We start from the raw sequence: 6,697 nt of genomic DNA on the forward strand, positions 1-6,697 counted from the left end.
TCCCTACCAACTACATAGTAAAGTCCAAGCTCTAAAACATGCCATTTAGTCTTCCCTCCGCCAAAGCATACCTGTCATTTTCCTCCTCTCAGTCTTCACATATACAAGTCCAGTGTTCCAGCCAAACTCAACTTTTCATCATTTTCTGAACAAATGAAAACTATTTTTATTTTTTCACCTTTGTTTATACCATTTTTTTTTAATGAAATCTTTTACTCATCCCACAAACCTGGCTGAAATCACACAGTCTTCGTGACAGAGTCACTGTGAGTGTGTTGTGCCTGCCTCTCACTCCTGTAGCACTCATGGTCTATGAGTCATTTAAAACTAATTTTTGTTTGTATTGTTTTTTTTTCCATCACATATTTGTGGCTTACATGTCTTACCTCCCCAGCTGGCTTATAAATATCTTAGGAGCAACTATATTCTATTTTGTTATTCATAGAGTAATGCAGATCCTCAAGCATTATTGACAAAGTTAGGACTGATTTATTGTGCATTTTCTTACCAGTGAAGTATACGGTGGCTGTTTTATTGTTTCATTTTGATTTGTTGTGTAGCCACAGTTAGTTTCTAAAACCCCAGTTCATAGAGTTCCACATTATCTCATATAGAGTTGGGAGTCAAGAGATTTAGATTCATCCTGTTGAATTAGTTCATTTAGTCCTCAGAGCTTTAGTTACCTTATGTATAAAATACGGAAGTAATTCTAACTTAGTTCTAAAGTTACTCTCAGATCTAAGATTCCATAATTTAAGAGTCTGTACATCATATCATTCAAAATGAAATCTCTCTATAAAGGTAATTGGACACAGGAAGCTTTTATACAGATAAATAGATGGATGGATTGAGAGCCTTGTATTGCTGGGGTTTTATTTCCTTTTTTCTGTCAGCGCTGACTGACAGTTTAGTGATCCTCAATTATATGTTTGATTTCATAATTCATATTTTGGCTACTTTGAACATAGTCTTGAAGTGACCTATTAAAAATAAAAACTAATTAAAAGGTAATTTGGAGGTAGTTTCTGTAATGATATATAAGGAATTACTAGCAGTCATTAACTACAGAGAGCAGAGTTGGGGAAATTAGAGGAAGTGGACTTTTTCACTTTAATCATTTTTTTAAAAGAGTACATATTAATTTCACAATTAAAAAAGTGAATAATCAGGCAGTTTCAAGGCCAGGCCATTTTTTTTAAAGAAGAGACATCAGGCTGGCAAAAATCAAGAATAAAAAAGTACAAATGTCTCCTCTTCCTTAGTATGGATCTTAAATGCAAGATGCCATTTCTAAAGTTATCTGTGAAGTAGAACAACAGATTTGTTAGTGTCCTATCATATCATAACATTCAAAGTGTTTCTTCATGGTCCTTAGTAAATAGACTAGTGTTTTGAAATTGAAAGTAACATAAACCAGCAACCCAAGATTAGCAAAACAGTGTGTGATAGTTGATAATTGAGTTGACTTAATTGCTACAAGTAGATGAGCACTGAATATGATTCTAGATTCCCTGGAAACTTAGACCAAAAAGAATTATCTTGGATTGTATCCTTTTAATTGTGTGATATTAAGAAAAAGCACACAAGTAAATCTACAGAAGAAAACTTGCCTGATAGTGACTGAGAGACAAAATCCATTTTCTTAGTTCTTTTATAAGGGATACTAGGGCACAGAATAAAGCATGTCTTAATCTACAGTTTTGTAAGAGACACACTTTTTTTCATTGGGCATTTCTTTTATTGAGGCCCTAATAGTGCTGAGAGCATAGTACTGTATCTTAACACAGGAGGAATTTTCTTGCATAGAAGGGAAAACAAGGCCTAGGCCCTTTGCTTTCTGATGATCCAACTTCTGCAGTTTAAATGGAAGAATTGAAATTTCTGGCTCATTAATGTATCCATAAGATTGCCTTGCAGCTGCCTTAAATATGTCATTATAAGATGAAGAAGGCATGTGAGACCAGAAGAGGGAGGAACCTCATAAGTAGATATGCCTTCCGTGTGAAGTTCCCACTGGAAATGTCTCTTTGGTAGTAGGAATGTGTCAGAAAGGTAGAGGACATGTCCAGAAAGAATGGTTCCACTAATTAGGTAGTGGAAGCCAGAGGATCTGGAGCTCAGTAGCAGAACAACAGTCCCTAGCACCAACATAGCAAGGGTTTGGATATAAGTTATCCAGTTCTCTCTTCTACTGCAAGATAATTCAGAGTTCCCAGCATCTTGCCTGTATTTTGGGAAAGAAGTTAAGGCGGCCCTTGGAAGTTCACATCAGTTCCACTTGTTGAAAATTCAGCTGAACAGTGTACTAAATTTGAACTTTAACGTGCTGGAAATTCAAGTTGTGGCCTTAACCAGTTCAGGCTTAACCATTCCGTCATGTAGGAGAATTCCACATCCTGGTTCTCATGAACTAGCCTCTTCTGGCCACAACAGTCTTCTTATCCAGGAGTGTTGATTTTAGTGACTCATCACATTTCCAAAGTAGAGGTATTTCATAAGCAGAAATATCACCTCCTGTTGTTTTTGATGACAAAGGCCTGCTTTACATAAGATTCTGAAGACCAATGCAGGAATTAAATACTTCTTCATTTGTGTTCTTCCGTCATCTTGTCCAACTGGTACTCACTCAATTCAAGAGTATCAACTCTTGCTTAAAAGGTATGGACTTTAAAAAAAATCATGATTCTCTGTTTCTACCAATGTCAATGTACAGAATGAAGGAAACTGATGTTTATTAATGTCTTTTATGGTATATCTGTTTCAGGCATTTCTTGGCTCAGTGCTTACCATGTAAGTGCTATGTACCCAAATTAACCTTCTACATAACCTTAGACTTTAGGATCTTTCCGCTAGAGTTCTGTATTGTCAGATGCAGGCAAATTGTGAAGGTCACTGGATATGGCTGGTCACTGGTAAACAGTATTTATAATAGATTTGAGTTCATACTGGTTTAGTAGGTTTTGATTTCCTAAGGATGACTCTATGCAAAAGCTCCCATAATGTACAAAATATCTAAGGGATTCTCTAGTACCAGGACTGGTGGTAGTCCCTTGCTTAAGACCTTAGGTAAATGGCCAGCCCAGGGGTGCAAGTTTGGATAAGAATTTAAGATAAATGAATGGAGATACTGAGTTGTAAAGCTTGGAAAGTGGTTATGGACATTACGACACACACACACACACACACACACACACACACACTACACACACATACACACATACATACCTCTGCCTCCTCCCATGATACACACTTAATAGAAAATTAGGCACACAAAAACCTTGTTTAGAAAAATTCAATCCTTTTAATAGATAAATAACAAAGAAGGAATTGGCAGGCAATTGATAAAAATACTACTAGGAAAAAATGCGAAAGAGCAATACATTTGTGAACAGATGAAGAGTGCCTATTAATAAAAATGTTGCTAGAGAACATATGAGAGTTGTGACCTAACATTTTATTCTGCATGTGAAGTTTTAATATGGTAGTTTCTAACGCAATATTGAAGGAGAAGAACAAAGTTGAGGGCCTGATACTACCCAACTTCAAAAGCTACTATAAAGTCATAGTAATCAAGACAGTGTGGAATTGGTGAAAAAAGAAAATAGACAAATGGATGAATGAAACAGAATAGAGAACCCAGAAATAGGCCTCCATAAATATTGTCACCTGATCTTTTATGAAGAAGCGAAGGCATACACTACAGGAAAGATATTGCTTCAATAGATGGTGATACAACTGAATATCCGTATGCAAAAAAAAAAAAAAAAGATTCTGGACATATCCCTTACACCCTTCACAAATATTAACTCAAAATGGATCACAAGCCTAAATGTAAAACACAAAACTATAAAACTTCTAGAAGAAGTGACAGGAGAATTACCGTGGGTATCATGATGCCTTTTAGATACAACACCAAAGGCACAATCTATGGAAGAAATAATTGATAAGCCAGACTTCATTAAGATTAAAAACTTCTTTGTGAAAGACAACATCAAGAGAATTAGCATACGAGTCTCAGACTGGGAGAAAATATTTGCAGAAGATACATCTAATATAAGATTCTTACCCAAAATATACAAAGAACCCTTAAAACTCAACAAGAAAATTTTAAAAATCCAATTTAAGAATGGGTCAAAGACCTTAACAGAATCTCAGTAAAGAAAATATATAGATGGCAAATAAGCATATGGAAAGATATTCCACTTCATATGTCATCAGGAAATACAAATTAAAATAACAATGAGATACCACTACACACCTATTAGAATGAACACCAAATGCTACTGGGGATGTGGAAAAACAGGAATTCTCATTCATTGCTGTGGGAATGAAAAATGATGCATCCTGATTGGAAGACAGTTATGCAGTTTCTCAGAAAACTAAGCATACTTTTACAATAAGATCCAGCAATCACACTCCTTGGTATTTATGCAAAGGAGTTAAAAGCTTATATTTATACTAAAACCTGCACATGGATATTTAGAGAAGCTTTATTCATAATTCCCCAAACTTGGAAATAATCAAAATGTCCTTCAGTAGGTGAATGGATAAATAAACTGTGGTTAAAGCCAGACAATGAAATATTATTCATAGCTTAAAAAAATGAGCTATCAAAGCATGAAAATACATGGAGGAACCTTAAATGCATATAACTAAGTGAAGCCAGTATGAAAAGGCTACATACTGTATGGTATTGCTGTATAACTCAACAATGCAAAGATGGTGATAAACATTGTTTAAAAAATCACACACAATTTCTAAATAGCTAAAGTTAGAAATGCTGAACAACTTGTAAGGACAGCATTGATTTTTTTAAATTATGCATGTAAAAACTGAGTAATCCTTTTAACAAAACAATGAGGTAAACATAGTATTTCTCCTGAAAAGATACTGAAGATAATTTATGCCAAAACATAACCATAAAATATTACTGCACTTCCCTGTACTTAATTTTGAGAAATTTTAGTATACTTCATGGAATCATGGTTAAGTGGTTAAATTGAAGGCTATAAACCTAAAGAAAATAGTACATACTACAAATAGACTTTTGGTGGCCCGTGCACACTTTTGTAGTTGTAGAATCAGAGTATCATTTGCCCAACTCTGAATGCCCCTGAAGAGTCAAGAGAGCACTGTCCTTTAGCAAGAAGTGGGCATACTTCCATGAGTTGATAGAGAAGTCCTGTCTCTCAAGGAGCAACTACAAGGCTCTCCTATCACTTAAGCTAGTTTGCAGGAGAATTCTTGGCTCTTTGATCTCAAGGGAGCAAAAACATATTACAGCATGGGATACAATATATTTGGGGTCCAAACACTTCTGATAATCTGATTTAAAGTAATAGGACCTTTCTCCAGGAAATGCACATGTTGCATTTTGCCTATAATTGTACAGGGCCACTGAAGCTCATCCAAAGAAACCCTTTTGGTTTATAGTCCCCAGGTTAAAGACCTTGGTTTAAAAATTTCCTTGAGCTTAGGTCAGAGTCTCTACTGGTGATCTTGCTGGTCAGAACCACAGGTGTTACTGAATGCTTTGATCGAAGGAAGGCTGTTAAAACAGCATGCACAGTCTATCTAAGCCATCTCTTACTTATTCTAAGTGTAAGAATGGCAGTTTGAAAGTCTGGTTCCTGGCCCACTCACATCAGAAACATTTGAGTTCCTGTTAAAAATGGAGATTGATTGATTTGTTTTTAAACCACACTCTAGACCAGAAGGGACAGAAGCAACTTCAGCATCAGGGCTGGGCCCCCTGCTTCTCTAAACTCTATGTATAGCAGCAACAACTAAACAGTCCCAGCCTTATTCCCACTGTCCCCTGAAATGAAACATTCCAGTGCTACAGTAGTAGGTTGCCAAAGGAATAATTAATCATTATGAAATCTGAAAAGTTTCTTTTTTCTACTTGAAAATTACTAACATTGGAGAATACTTACCACGTGTCAAACCTGTAGATAGACACTATCACTAAGGGAAGTTTTATGTTCATTGCAACTCAGTCATCACTTGTCCTAAAAGTAGGTAGAAAGATGTTCTTGGGTCACTAGCTTCACTCTCTTGCATGTAGCTCAGCATGGTTGTAATGCTCAAGTGAGCACACCCAGGATATCTGACTGGTCGGCACACACTGCATCACATTAAATTACCCCATGTAGTGGCTAGGCAGCAGTAAGTCCTGCATTCTATTCTTAGCCAGAGATTAGAACATGCTTTATGAATGAGCATTGTCCAACAGTTTTCTCTGAGGACAATATGGTTCAATTTGGAGAACGGAGAGCAGTTTTGCCCAGCAGATTTTTCACTGTTGTGCTTTTTCAAGAGGTGATCTAATAGGTACCCAAGATAAACCTATGTCAGGCTTTACAGATTAAAGCCATCACTTTAATTGTAGCAAGAAAGAGATGATCTTGATCGCAAATTTGAACCAACTCCTCAGATTGCTTCATTCAAATCTGGACGCATCTCTTTCTGTACTGCTGATTTACCTTGTAGCTTTTCTTTGCAATTTTATTTATCTTCATGTGAAGTGAAGCCCTGGACATGTATAAGATTGTGCTCAAAATATTTAATTTGCTACTTGACACCCTGCAGGGCCAATGCAGCAGAGTCCAATATGCTCCAACTTGTTATTACACTACTATAGAAATCACAGTGAGTTCACAGTGGAATGTTCAATATAAAATGCTCTTGATGTCAC

The 6,697-nt window shown here is 36.2% G+C and overlaps 1 protein-coding gene across 5 annotated transcripts in view; it reads left to right on the forward strand.

The window, feature by feature from the left end:
* Positions 1-6,697, forward strand: part of MAGI2 (membrane associated guanylate kinase, WW and PDZ domain containing 2) — a 1,116,223-nt gene that overhangs the window by 94,112 nt on the left and 1,015,414 nt on the right. The window lies entirely within an intron of this gene.

The sequence above is a fragment of the Camelus ferus genome, chromosome 7 (assembly GCF_009834535.1).
Source record: "Camelus ferus isolate YT-003-E chromosome 7, BCGSAC_Cfer_1.0, whole genome shotgun sequence".
NCBI lineage: Eukaryota > Metazoa > Chordata > Mammalia > Artiodactyla > Camelidae > Camelus > Camelus ferus.